We start from the raw sequence: 14775 nt of genomic DNA on the forward strand, positions 1-14775 counted from the left end.
ATGGAAGTTTAATATATCCACATAATCCATATCATTTTTATTGAATTTGATGCCAAGATACAGAAATAAATCTCAACAGAATACACAAGAATCAAATAGTTGTTTCAGTGTCAGGTATCTTTGCTGAAGAAACGCAGTCATTTAGTCAGACTGCTTCGTGTTTGTTGCTGTTACTAAATGTGTCCAGTCTTGTCAGTGCTCACGGTCAGTCAGGTAGTCAGTCATATAAAGTGATTTATATAGACTAATATTGACCTTTTTATTTGGGTCCAACTTGTGCATGAAGTTGTTGGGGTTGATTTCGCTGGTCCGTCATGATTCTGCTGCAGAGTTTTTGCAGCGTCCTGCATAAGCTGTCTCACTCATCTGACTGGCTAGAAAAAGAAATCATGAATAATCGGTCATTTTAACCTGACTCTTAAGTGATGACTTTTCAGTTGGAAGTAAGGATTCTTCCTATGATTCAAAACCTTTTCCTCATTTTCCCTCTAGGGCTTGACTGGTGGCAGCGCGGCTTCTCGTCTGTTATGTAGTGTAAAGTGGATGACTTGAGATCATTTAGGTTAATTCTTCACTATGTGGCTGATAACAGGGTGATATTGCTGTGTCCTGTTTTAGAGGCTCATGTGTTCATGTTGGAGCATCCTAACCTGTGAGGAGTCTTTCACTTCATCACAACCATAAAGTAGTTTCAGCCAAAAATGTCAAGAAAGTATCTGTTTGAACGAGCTGCTTGCATGAGATGTTCTTGGTTTTCTTGCAAATGTCAAGGTCTATTTCGGTTTTTAATTTTTGAGAATTTGGTTTTTAGCATTTTATGCAAATGTAACCCCAAGACAGTATATAAAGTAATGAAATATAGACAATTTATGCAATTATAACTGAAAACCTTAATATTTTCATACCTTTAAACATATTTAAAGGCAAAAACATGGTACCAATTATTCTAGTGTCCAACAAAACATTCCATTTTTGGGCATAAACAAAAAAATACCAAAAGTTGTAATGTAATGATGAAAAAATAAAAAATAAATCAATCAATCTTTAGACATATGAATCGATTTTTAGGAATTAATATAAGAGTGAGAATCGAAAAATGGATGTTTTCAACACAGCCATGTGAAAATGATGGAACCTCATAGTTGTGTTTTCTTCAGACTTGGGGATTTAGTTGTTTTGGTGTTTCATTAACAGCTACGACGATGGGGCGACCACATCCGTTTTCTTCTTAATAATTTAGGTTAATTCTTCACTATCTGGCTGATAAGAGGGCGATGTTGCTGTCAGGTTCGGTCAGAAATGTCATGAAAGTATTTGTTTGAAAGAGCTGCTTGCATGAGATGTTCTTGGTTATCTTGCAAATGTCAAGTTAGGGAAGTGTGTTTATTGTTTTCTTTAAGTTATTCAATGCAAACTAGTTTTGACGAAGCGGCAGTCACAAGTTTAATGTGTCCGGATCCGTCTGAATCCACGCGTTACTGCAAGAAACGCCAAACTGGACGGGTTTGTTGCCTCGTCTTAACATCTGTTATCACAGGACGCTCTCCACCTGCAGGAAACACACACACACACACACACACACACACACACACACACACACACACACACACACACACACACACACACACACACACACACACACACACACACACACACACACACACACGTTGTGGTTGGTTGTGGGTGGCTGATAAAGTGCAGGTTCTTCTAGCGATAGTCCACTCTGGAGACAGGCTGAGACGGCTGCAGTCGTGCACACGTGCAAACACATGCACACTGAACCCTGAACGCATCTGCACACCTTCCAGGTAAGACCTGGCTCAGGCTCACTCAACTCTTCTCTAACTAAACTTTAAATAAAGCTCCTGGGTCACAACGCAGAAAAAAGCTTTTTCTTTTGAAAGCAGATGCGCTGTTGGATAATTTTGTAAGCTGGGTGTTTATAAAAGCTGTAAAATATGACTCCCTTGTTTCAGTTTGTATTAGAAGAATTCTTAAGCTTAAATGCCAATATTAAATAAGCAAATGTGCTCATTTTGTCCTCCAACACGCCATTCATTTCCATTCCTCCAGCTGTGCTGCGTGTGCTCTCCGGACCGTGAGCGCTGTCACAGGCTCATTATATTCTGCAGTAATGCAGAAGTGCAGCCGCGCTCTCGGTCAACGCCAGCGCTTTATCAACAACTGTAAATCAGCTCCAGAGAAGAAAGAACGGAAGCATTCTTGAATACCGCGCCGCGTTTCTCATGCTACTTAGGAACACTTTCTAATCCCTGGAAAAAAGGAAAAAAAAGCCTGTATGAAGTTTGTTCTGTGCACATGTTCACTGCAGGCACGCCATGCAAGCTCCTACAGGACCAAGGTGTGTTCTGTCAATGCAGCGAGGAAACTTTTGTTGGGAAGTATGCGTTGACTTTCAAGCAGCATGACTGCGGCTTTCTTTTGTGTCATTGTTCCCTTAATGCTCGTAACATAACGGCCTTGTATTGTATGCCTAACAGAAAATAACTGAGCTGTTTCGTGACTTTTTTGTTTTTATTCTTTGTTTTTGCTGCCAAATCAGAAGAATGGCTGCACTTGGTGTGGCTTCAGCCACGATAACAGTGGACCACCCTGTGGAAAGATATTATACAGCGCTGCTTACAGTTTGAGCAGTTTTATGATGTGTTTTGACCCTTTATTTTACTACTTTTGCGAGGTAAACCAGCAGATTTGCATTGCGATCAGGGTTGTGTGCACTGACAGATGTTATTTGTTCAGCACGGCTGGAGATAAAGGTGTTCATCTGCTTGTTCCTGTCCGCTTTTGCAGCCAATTTGTTTATTTCTGTCCAGATCCAGAGAATTCACAAATACTTCATTGATGCACGACCTCGGGACGCACAAATGAAAACACACTCGTTTCCTGGGTCATTTACATGACTTTCCCCTTAGCTTTCCCCTTAGCTCAGACAATGCTGTTCTGTTGCAAAAAAACCTTATTGAATTATTTCAAAAGAACAACATTCTTTTACCAGTTTGTTTCCGTGTTTGTGTGATGCACAGCGGTCTGTCCTTCAAAACTCCGGCGTTATCTCTGTCCCGTTCGTTATCAAACTAGTTCATTTCAAGTTGAAAGACGGGTTTACAAAAATGAGAGGAAATAATTCCAGTCATAAGAATACGGTCCCAATCAATGATGAATAAAGGCTGAGTGATTTCTAAAGAGGCTACTGGGGCTACTGGGGCTTTAGCCAGTGCCTCTTTACACGTGAAAACATGTTTGGTTCTCTTGTGAGCATTTACTTGAACCACCGTATGTTTTTTATGTTTTTTAAAGATTTTTCTGGGCTTTAGTGGCCCTTTATTCAAGTGTCAGACAGGAAGGGGGTAGAGAGAGAGAATGGGGATGACATGCAGCAAAGGTGCAGGCCGGGATTGGAACCTGCGACCGCTGCAGGAGAACTGTAGTTTCAGTGCTGCACTGTTCCACCGAGCAACTCACCCATGATGCACTTTGACATTAAATAATGAACCATATCCTGGTAAAATAATGTATGTATTAAGCCTGTGCTGAAAAAATCGATTTTCCGATTCTAAATCAATTCTCATATTAATTCCTAAAAATCGATTCACATGTCTAAAAATCGATTTTTCTTTTTTTTTTTTTCATCATTACATTACAACTTTTTTGTATTTTTTCTGTTTATCCCCAAAAAAGGAATGTTTTGTTCGACACAAGAATAACTGGTGCCATGTTTTTCCCTTTAAATACATTTAAAGGTATGAAAACATTAAAGGTTTCAGTTCTAATTGCATAAATTGTTTATATTTCATTACGTTATATACTGTCTTGGGGTTACATTTGCATAAAATGCTAAAAACCCAATCCTCAAAAATAAAAACCGAAATAGTACAAAAATTTAAAACATTTTAAGGGAATGTGGGAAAAAATCTAACTGATTTCATCGTCTCTGTTTCCTCCCTGGATCTGTTTGGTAATTCTGCCCCACGATGTTTCTGTTTCAGTTCTATCAGCATTCTGGGAGGTGATTGGTCCTTACAGCATCATTAGCTGCAATACTTGCTGTTGAATCTCAATATAATACTAGTATTAATATGTTGCAGAACTACAGTCATATCATTCATGCAACAGCTCAAAAAACAGTTTTAATAACACTAACTCAAATCAATATCAGAGTCGGATCGGATCGAATAAAATCTTGATAATGGATTCTGAATCTTAAGAATTGGAATGGATTCTTGACATTAGCCCTGGTATGTATTGTTTTCAGCCTTAAACGTCACTCTGTTTCCCACTTTGTGAATTGGTTCTGCTATTGAATGGATCTCTGTATAAACCCTGAGAGTCAGTGGAGCGGACCGTCGTCTCTCCTGCAGCTTCTACCGGGTCCGTCTACCGTGTCCTGTGTCTTACGTCTCTGTGCTGCACACCCAGGCCTGACCTGCAGCATGCTGGAGCTGGTTAAGACGTATGGCACTAAGTTGCTTTTAACATAAGCAGCTGGACTTATTAAACACACACAGACCGGGACACACATAAAGACCTCCTGCCGTGTCTCAATGTTGAGAAGAACAGGCCCACGGCAGAATCACCTGTTGTTCTGCTAATGCTCAAAGGGGTTTCCATGGTAACGCCTTAGAGCCTTGGCCCCTTGGTCTGTAAGACCCTCAACAAATATAGTCCCCGACCCCTGCCAGTACCAGCACACACACACACACACACACACACACACACACACACACACACACACACACACACACACACACACACACACACACACGGATGCTCATAATGCACATGTGGGTGCTCTCAAGAAGCAGCAATAAATGGAATGAGGATATAAAGTGTGCTGGACTGAAGGAGGGAGCACATTGTGAGAGCCGGGCCTCCTTTGTGCTCCAGCCTGAAGGAGCAGGGGGTGGACGGGGAGAGAGGATGGAAGGGATGGGGGGGGGGTTGTGAAGAAAGAGGAGAAAAAAGTGGCCTTCATACACATCTTTTCTTCCCTTTCTCTTGTTCTATCTCTTTATTGGGAGTGTGTTTTGTCTTCTCTCCCAGTCCTCCTCCTCTCTGATAAATGCCACAGTAGCCTTTCGCCAAGCGCCAACAATAGACGACCTGTTTCACAGAAACGTAAAGGGGAGAAAGAGAGAGGGATGAAAGAGGGGAGGTATGAAAAGAAAAGAAGAAATGGCTGCTTTTTAACCTGTGCCTCTGAAAAGCAGAGGAATAAAGGGGCTGTGGACTAAAGGCAGAGTCCTCTTCTCCTCCCTTTCTCCCACCCCGGGGTCTTTATGGAGGGCCCGCTTGTGTCGTGGGTCCTTTCATACATCTTATTTAGAGAGATTATTTAGAGGGGGGGTGGAAAATGAAGACATATTTGGCTGACATCTTTATGTAATCCACATGCCGCAGTCCCGTCTAGTTAGGTGGAAGTTAGGTGGAAGTGAGCCGTGGTTCTGATGCTGAATGAACTCTTAAAGACACTGCATGCTTAAAATTCACCTTTTTTTCTGAGAATGTTCCATACGAGGAGGATTGAGTTCAGTGGAAGAAGAAACACGACGACAACAAAAAAGCAACAACTATAAAAGCTGATTTTCTATAATATGAGGCGTTATAAACAAGAAAACATGAAATGTAATAACTCTAACCTGTAACTACGGTGGCCGAGACCCGCCATTTCTGAAAATAAAAGTAATGCAGCAAACAAAAAGAAACGCTGAAAATATAAAGAAAACCCAGCTGCAAATAAAATAAAAAAACGACGCAAATAAAAAAGCCACAACGGAAGTGAATTACCGGGGACTATTTTTGCTGATGCACCAGTGTTTTTTACGTGAGAAGAAGAAGACAAAAAAAATGACACGTAGCGACGTTGAACACTAACCTTTTCACTAATTTTCTCGTTCGTTGTTTTTCTTATTCCTCGCTCTTCTTATTTCTTTTCACTTACGTCCTCTTCTTCTCCTCACGTAAAAAACACCGGTGCATCAGCAAAAATAGTCCCCGGTAATTCACTTCCGTTGTGGCTTTTTTATTTGCAGCGGGTTTTCTTTATATTTGCAGCGTTTCTTTAATTTACAGCAGCATTTGTTTTTATTTGCAGCGTTTCTTTAATTTGCAGCGGCGTTTGTTTCTGTTTGCAGCATTAGTTTTATTTTCAGCAATGGCGGGTCTCGGCCACCGTATGTAACAGATACAGGTTAACTTGAAAAATTCAAAATCATCTCCACAAAAGCTCGAGACTGAAAAGGAAGACAGAAGCAGTAATGTTCAAACTTTTTAAACCATTCACTGAAAACGGCATAAAAACATGTTATATATGTATAACAACAAATATTGATATTAGTTAGTATTTACTAATGTTGATATTAATTATTATATATTAATAATAGGTTGATGTAGTTTACAGAATTGTAGAACTCATGGGGTCATAAATCCTCCAGATTATAATTAGTTTTATGCAATATGACATAAGATAAAACCTCCGTTAATGTGAGTACTGACTTGGTCCAGAGGCTCGTCATTCCCACCATCCCTTCCTGTCATACATGCATCATGTTTTGGAGCAAACAATGGTTGTAAAGTATCAGGAGCAAATGACCCAGGTGTGGCCGCTTTGCTGTTATTGATTTCTTTATTGTGTTAAAATGTTAATCCGTAAAAGAACCATCGAGGAAATGATGAGGACAACTTCAACCGTCATCTGGCAAGAATTCACCCACAGAAAAGTAAGTGTGTGTGTTTTTGTTCAGTGTGTGGCAGCAGACCGCTGGCACACGCTGTTCAATTCCATTTTTCAATTCAATTTTATTTATATAGCGTCTATTCCAACAGAAGTTGTCTCTGGGATCTTTCCAGATACACATGAACTGTCCTTATAGCAATGAGGGGGTCTTTCTGACGGATGAACTGGGACTGAAACAGTTCTGTTGTCTTCTTTGACTGACTGGTGTCCTGCCGCCCCGCTGCCCATGTTGGAAAGAGATGTTTCCATGAGTGTGATGTGTTTGAAATGTAATGAGCATGTGCGCTTACTTACTTTTACTTAGGCCCGTCGCTCCCAGTGGAGCATAGGCCACCGACCACTCTTCTCCATTTACCAGCGTTTTGGGCTGTCCTTTCTGCCCCCCCCAGCTGATTCCATGGCTCTTGAGTTCTGCCTCAGTGTCCCGTCTCCAGCTGTGTTTGGGCCATCCTCTCCTTCTCTTCCCCTGGGGGTTCCCAGTCAGGGCCTGGCGTGTAGTGGTAGCTGCCGGTTTCCTCAGGGTCTGGGTGTGTCCCATCCATCCACACTTTCATCAGTATTTGTTTCTCTACTGTCTTCCTCTGCCACAGTTCCTCCTTTCTGATTTTGTCTGGCCACCTGATTCTGAAGATGCATCTCAGACAGCGGTTGATGAAGGTTTGTATCTTCTGCAACGTCCTTTTTGTCATTCTCCACGTCTCTGAACCGTAGAGAAGGATGCTTTTCACGTTGGAATTGAAGATACTTTAGATACATTAGTTGTTGTGGTTATTTCTTTGGAGGACCAGATGTTTTTTAGAATGATGAACGCTGCTCCGGCTTTGCCTGCTCTCGCAGTGACGTCTCTGTCTGTGCCACCCTGTCTATCTATGATGCTGCCGAGGGAGGTGAAGGAGTGGACCTCCTGTAGGGGTTTGCCCTCTACTGTGACTGGTTGTTGGTTGAGGCATGTGTGCTTGGAGATGCTCAAATGGTTTGAAAGACTGCAACTGTTTAAAAAGTTGACGAGTGCGTCCGCTGGGTTAAACTGGACTGGGCGGGGTCGTCGACGTGACTGGAGTTGTTCTCGCGTGACTTGAGTCAAAGCTTGGTGACTTTGGCTTGGCACCAACGCTGCTTGTGTCAACCTGACAGGATGCAGGATCTTCCCACCACTCAGGTTAGTGTAGACATCATGGAATCCCAGACTGGTGGCCAGGAGGTTAGCAGTTCATCAAGTTGCTGTGTCAGTTAACAGGATTGGCAGTGATTTATGCTTTTCCTTTTTTTTTAATTCGTTTCATTGCCTCTTTTAATTAATTTGTTTTTTATGAGCTTCAATATAAAGCGGGTATAGATAATGGATGGATGGATGAGCTTTGATACTGTTTGGTCCCTTTTGACTTGTTGAAAATGAGGCAAACCCTTGAACATAAGCACTCAGCATAAGCTTGAAAGCTGCTGTAGTGAACGTCAGGCTGCACTCACCTGCAGGCGTTTACCTGTTGACCTGCAACACCCTTCTCTCTCCCTCGTAGCTTGTTGCTTGAGAAAAGCCTTTATTTTCTTAGCACGTCATGTGTCATCTCACAGAGCTCCTTTTCAAATTGTGTCCACGTTGCAAATGATTCCAAATGTTTAGTTAAGTAGGTAAGACTCGAAGGATGAACAGCACTCTGGAAGACTTGATTGACTGTGCTCGCTAAAACCTTTCAAGCTTCACGCTTTATCCATCCATCCATCCATCCATCCATCCATCCATCCATCCATCCATCCATCCATCCATCCATCCATCCATCCATCCATCCATCCATCCATCCATCCATCCATCCATCCATCCATCCATCCTCTCTCCACCGCTTATCCGTTCCCGGGTCGCGGGGGCAGCAGCCTCAACAGAGATGCCCAGACTTCCTTCACCCCAGACACTTCCTCCAGCTCTTCCTCCAGCTCTTCCTCCGGCTCTTCCTCCGGCTCTTCCTCCATCTCTTCCTCCGGCTCTTCCTCCGGCTCTTCCTTCCTCCAGCTCTTCCTTCCTCCATCTCTTCCTCCGGCTCTTCCTCCGGCTCTTCCTCCATCTCTTCCTCCGGCTCTTCCTCCGGCTCTTCCTCCATCTCTTCCTACGGCTCTTCCTCCATCTCTTCCTCCAGATCTTCCTCCGGCTCTTCCTCCGGCTCTTCCTTCCTCCATCTCTTCCTCCATCTCTTCCTCCAGCTCTTCCTTCCTCCATCTCTTCCTCCGGCTCTTCCTCCGGCTCTTCCTCCGGCTCTTCCTCCGGCTCTTCCTCCGGCTCTTCCTCCGGCTCTTCCTCCATCTCTTCCTCCGGCTCTTCCTCCGGCTCTTCCTCCGGCTCTTCCTCCGGCTCTTCCTCCAGCTCTTCCTCCAGCTCTTCCTCCATCTCTTCCTCCAGCTCTTCCGAGGGGAGTCCGAGGCGTTCCCAGGCCAGCCGAGAGACATAGTCTCTCCAGCGTGTCCTGGGTCTTCCCCAGGGTCTCCTCTCGGAGGGACATGCCTGGAACACCTCCCTAGGGAGGTGGGACATGCCTGGAACACCTCCCTAGGGAGGAGGGACATGCCTGGAACACCTCCCTAGGGAGGAGGGACATGCCTGGAACACCTCCCTAGGGAGGAGGGACATGCCTGGAACACCTCCCTAGGGAGGAGGGACATGCCTGGAACACCTCTCTAGGGAGGAGGGACATGCCTGGAACACCTCCCTAGGGAGGAGGGACATGCCTGGAACACCTCCCTAGGGAGGAGGGACATGCCTGGAACACCTCCCTAGGGAGGAGGGACATGCCTGGAACATCTCCCTAGGGAGGTGGGACATGCCTGGAACACCTCCCTAGGGAGGAGGGACATGCCTGGAACACCTCCCTAAGGAGGCGTCCAGGAGGATACAGTACAGATGCCCAAGGAAACTCATCCCCAAGGGAGCGTCCAGCCACCCTGCGGAGGAAACTCATCTCGGCCGCTTGTATCCGCGATCTCGTCCTTTCGGTCACTACCCAGAGTGCAGACCATAGGTGAGGGTAGCTGCTTCACGCTTGAACTATTTCATAATAACAGATTATGTGGAGTTACTATTTGGCCTGGTAAATGTGCCAGTGCCCCCCCCCCCCCGGGCTGCACATGCTACCGCATTATATCAGTCCTGCGGGTCGACCCTGCTGTAGCAGGTTAATCTGGCTAACCACTTGGCCCAGATGTTGGGCAGGCATTCTGGTGAGAGCACGGATAAATGAGAAGATGAACTATCACAAGAGAGTACTGCATTTGTGAGTGTAATATCTTCACTGCTTCCTCGTTTTCATGTTTGCTGCGTCATAGGGTTTGAACTGGACGAGGGAGTCTGTGTGCGGTAGTGCGCGTAGTGGGCGGTCCCTGAACCCCGAGAGGAAAAGTGGAGTAAAATGCAGTCTTTGTGATGTCTCTGTCTGTCAGTCAGTGCTAGAGTTCCCAGCTCTGCTCTCTGTGTGGCGGACTGGCCGCTGATCAAACAGCAACAGCACCTTATCAGGGTTCACTCCCACACACACACACACACACACACACACACGCACACGCGCACACGCACACGCACACACGCACACGCACGCACGCACGCACGCACGCACGCACACACGCACACGCACGCACACGCACACGCACACGCACACACACACACACACACGCATAGCCACATAGCAACATAGATATATATATATACTCACACACACTCACGTACACACACACACATATACATATATTCATACATGCATACATACACACACATAGCCACACACACACACACACACACACACACACACACACACACACACACACACACACACACACACACACACACACACACACACACACACACACACACACACACACACACAATATTAGGCCCAGTTTTAAAAAAAGGGAGACATAAAAAGAAATTTGGTAACAACTATTGCGTGTATTGTTGAGCCTGTTCTTTGGTCTGTTCTTTGGTCTGTTCTTTGGTGTTCAGTACCCTTGAGATCAAAAGGTCAAGAGAAAACAGACAGAAAGAGAGGGGAAGGAACAAAGAAGAGAGGGGGCTTTTTTGTCTCCGAATGCTCAGAGATTATTCTCTAATGACACTCGGCACTGCAAGGAAGTCCTGAGCTGCACGCTGCTGCGACTGCTGCTGGGATCGGTGCGTAGGCCTCGGAATCACACCGACCTTCCAGCACTTCCAAGTAAAACCAAAGGAAAAACAACAACAACAAAGGTTTAAGGCATGTGGTTTTTAATGATTGTTTGCAAATGCATCATTCAAACCCATCTGAGCGTTTATGCAAGCACTCACATTTCAAACCGGTGCATCATGCTGATAATCAAATATATAAGACCTCATTTTTTTATTGATTAACAACATTTACCCTCTTGTAGTTGTAGGTACTAGTATAACTAGGGAGTAAACACAATGTCAATTACCGATATCTTAAATGTTTCCTCTGTAAAATCAAACAATTGTTAATGTATCTTGAAGCCTCTCCTTAATTAGTGTCATTATTATTTTTCATTGCCTTTCATTGGAACAATAATTAATTTTGTATTTGGTCATTTTTTATTGTCTAATTTAACAGAAATAACCCATTACAAAAATATATTTCCTTTACATTTTAAAAGTATCATATTACTACTACAAATGATTAAATGTAAGTGTAAAAAACACGTTTGACGTGATAAAAAAGCTATTAGTGTCTTTTGTAATATGTTGGCTTCAATGTGCACATCTTTGAACGAAACGGATGAAATTGTTGTCTTTTAAAAGAAAAGGTACGTGAAGGTTTTAAGCCCGTGATCAGCCGTCATGGTCATGAGCAGCTTCAGATCGGAGTTTTTCAGTGTTTAAAAGAACCAACTAATGACAATAAAAGAATAATGTTAAACATGTGTGCAGAGAGTAGACATGAGTGAGTTCATGTTCCGGCCAGTGTTGAACATTTTTGTTAGAGAGCACATCTCTAAAATACAATCATATTCTATTTGTAAACGGGTAGAAGCCACTTGACTTTTTGTTGCATCTTCAGACACAATTAGGATCAAGGGAATGAAATGCGGACGACTTTTTCACTGTTGAAATATCTTCAACCCAAACAGGATTTTAAAGTTTTTCTTCCTTTTTTGAACACCATTTGTGGATCTCTGGAAAGCGTCTAGAGACAACATCTGTTGTATTAGACGCTATACAAATAAAATTGAATTGAAAAAATTGAAGCTCTACAGACTTAGACTACAAAACACACAATACTTGTCTCAGATCTATCACAGATCCTAAAGTGATGCTCTGGTAGAGAGCAGTTTCTTCCTGATTCTTCTTTTCCTAACACTATTAGTGTCTGTGCTGGAACAATACCGGGGGCTGACCGGTACAGCGTCTGATTATTATAAGAACAAACACCATAGAAAATTGCGGACGTAAAAATGACCTGGCTTCTCTTAATAATAGAGACTCTATCTTTCTTGGTTATTTACATGATATGTTATTTCCGTGACTCTACAATACCTCCGTGTTTGACCGTGTTGTCCCAAGCTGGTGCTCACATGTCCAGGAAATCACCGCAGAGGATAAAGCCGACTTTGTTAGAAAGTATCTGAAGCTGATGAATGCTCTTATCAAACTACAATCACACCTGCTGGTTGGATGATTGGTATCATGAGCATCCACGCCAGGGTCACCTGCAACAGCATGCTCATTATGCAAATGAGCACCTATATGGTGGGACGTAGAGACACTCTTTGTACTTCCCCTCTTGAGAGGAGTGACGGGGCCATGGGTGGATGGGTTGGTGGACGGGTTGGTGGGGGGGCTGGTGGGGGGGCTGGGGGAGGGTTGGCCGGGTCACAGGGAACACAAGAGTAGAAAAGCTGGATGTTAGAGAAGAGCTAGAGCCAGTGACTATGACTTCTGTCAGCGGCGCTGCTCCAGTCAGGGAGCACTTTTGGACTTTCTCACGTCCACTCCGCCCGACCAGGTCAGTCCAGGGAAGAAGTAGAGGGTAAAGTATGTCTATTTAAATGTAGTTTTTCCAGATAAAATGAGTTTTGTAGTCACTCAAACTTGATTAAAAAAAAACTTGCTTTTATTCTTCCGAAACATTGCTTTGTTCAGTGAACTGGAACAAAGTGGAGCACCCCCCCTAATATATAAACATATCTATATATTTTTTCAATCAAAGGAAGCGATGCTTGTTAAAAGAAACGTTTTAAATGGTTTTAAAGGTTTTCCCCAGTGAGCTGTGGTTTGTTGGGTGAGGTTTCAGCTTGCTTGGAGTGCAGGTCGCGATAAGCCCGAGCCAGGCTGCTCTGTGGGCTGACTGGCTCTCGCTGGCGCTGGATAGTTTTATCATCCCTAAGCAAATACTGCTAACTGCGGAACATTTCCCCAAACATTTGTTTATACATTGGTTCAAACTTGTCTTAACATGATTGTGCAGCAGCTTGGAAACTTACTGTGAGAACTCCGTCACGAAATGTGGTTGACAATTGAAGAAAATTGCCTCTCAACTGTTTTGTGCTTTTTGTCTTTGATACATTCCTGCAGCACGCCTTCTGCCATAACAGCTGTCAGTCTCAGGTTCGACAATGCAAACATCTTTATTTGTGTATCACCAAATAAGCCTTTTTAGATGAGTAACACTTTATCCTACTGCTCCCAACTGTTGAGAGAAGCTGCTGGCGCTCTCTTTCTCTCTATTGTGCCTCTGCTAATCTGCCTCAGGCACTAGTTGGAAAGCAACAAGGATGATACAAAAACCCAGTGGCTGCTCTCCTCAGGAATGGGAAGATGTCGGTGGAAGGCAAAAGAAAAACAATTTTGTGAGAGAGAGAATAAGAAAACAAAGGATGAAAAGAAAAGAACGGGAGCACAACAGAAAGGCGCTGCGCTGCCAATTCCCTTGGGGGTAAATGTTAAGCTTTGCATGTTACAACTAGTTGTATAACTGAAGGTTTTATGTGAAGTGATTCTTGTGTTGTGGGAAATGTAATGTTTCAGTGTTGCCAGAACTCAAAACAGAGAGTGAATTTGTATCTGTGTGGGGTGTTCCTTTGATGGCCTGTCAGCCGTTCAGCGGCTGTGGTCACCGTCATCCTCGGCTCGCTCAAACAAGCGTACCAGGTTCACGCTACAGCACCTGCCTTGATCCGGTTGGTTAGGGAGTCAAGGACTACTTTGAAAAGGCCAGTTGATCTACATCTGGTTTCAGCTTAGGAAAGAACCACAATTGCCAGAAAAACAAATACGTTGATTTAGAAACTCTTTGCCTCAATGCAGCAAAAAGCCTAAAAATCTACTTGGAAGTGTAAACAAGCTCACCTTTAGAGGTTGCTTTCTCAAACTGCTCCATCCAGTTTCAGATCATTGGTGGGCAGGTACAACCTGTCAATCAACCGTGCACGCTTACCCTTGCTCATACATGCAATTTAGAGTTGACTATAAATGGAACCTGCATGTGTTTTTGGACTGTTGAACAGTTGAACGAGCTGCCAACAAAACCATGCAGGCACACGGAGAACATGGCACCTTCACACGCATGATGCCCTCTGCTGCGATGCAACACTGCAACAACGCCGTGCTGCCCACAACCACCCATGGAAAATAATCCTGAAGCAAGTCGCTGCATCAAGGACATTGTTTTCAAGGGCTTTTTGTTTTCCGACCCACATCAGACTCTAGCGCTTGTGTAGTCTGGAGTGGATCAAATGTTGTTTTCCATTCTTGAGGCTTCAATCCACCGGACTAGTGGATAGGCGTTGCCATAGCTGAAGTTTTACATGTTCAAATGAAAGTGTATTGATGTGAAAGTCGCCCAACAGAAGCTCTTGGTCACTTGTGTGGTAGCTGAACGGCTGCAGCATGCACTGACTGTGTTTCCATGCATCAATAACCCTTTAAAACCCCAATATTGGCAATAACCCAAATTTGCATGGCCATGTAAACACCAATAACCCCTTTGAATAACCCGAATTTGCTCATATTGGGGTTTTTAAAAACCCCAATATGAGCCCTGGGTTACTCCTTT

General features: G+C 43.9%; 1 protein-coding gene across 4 annotated transcripts in view; it reads left to right on the forward strand.

The window, feature by feature from the left end:
• Positions 1-14775, forward strand: part of LOC133449058 (transcription factor SOX-13-like) — a 64650-nt gene that overhangs the window by 5584 nt on the left and 44291 nt on the right. The window contains exon 1 of one of the 4 annotated variants that reach the window (XM_061728173.1): positions 12671-12726. The exons of 2 other annotated variants lie outside the window; for them this stretch is intronic. The gene's annotated coding sequence lies outside the window, so the exon portion shown is untranslated. Of the gene's footprint in view, positions 1-12670; positions 12727-14775 lie in introns of those variants that run through there. One more of the 4 variants, XM_061728174.1, reaches the window with a different exon arrangement.

The sequence above is a fragment of the Cololabis saira genome, chromosome 8 (assembly GCF_033807715.1).
Source record: "Cololabis saira isolate AMF1-May2022 chromosome 8, fColSai1.1, whole genome shotgun sequence".
Lineage (NCBI taxonomy): Eukaryota > Metazoa > Chordata > Actinopteri > Beloniformes > Belonidae > Cololabis > Cololabis saira.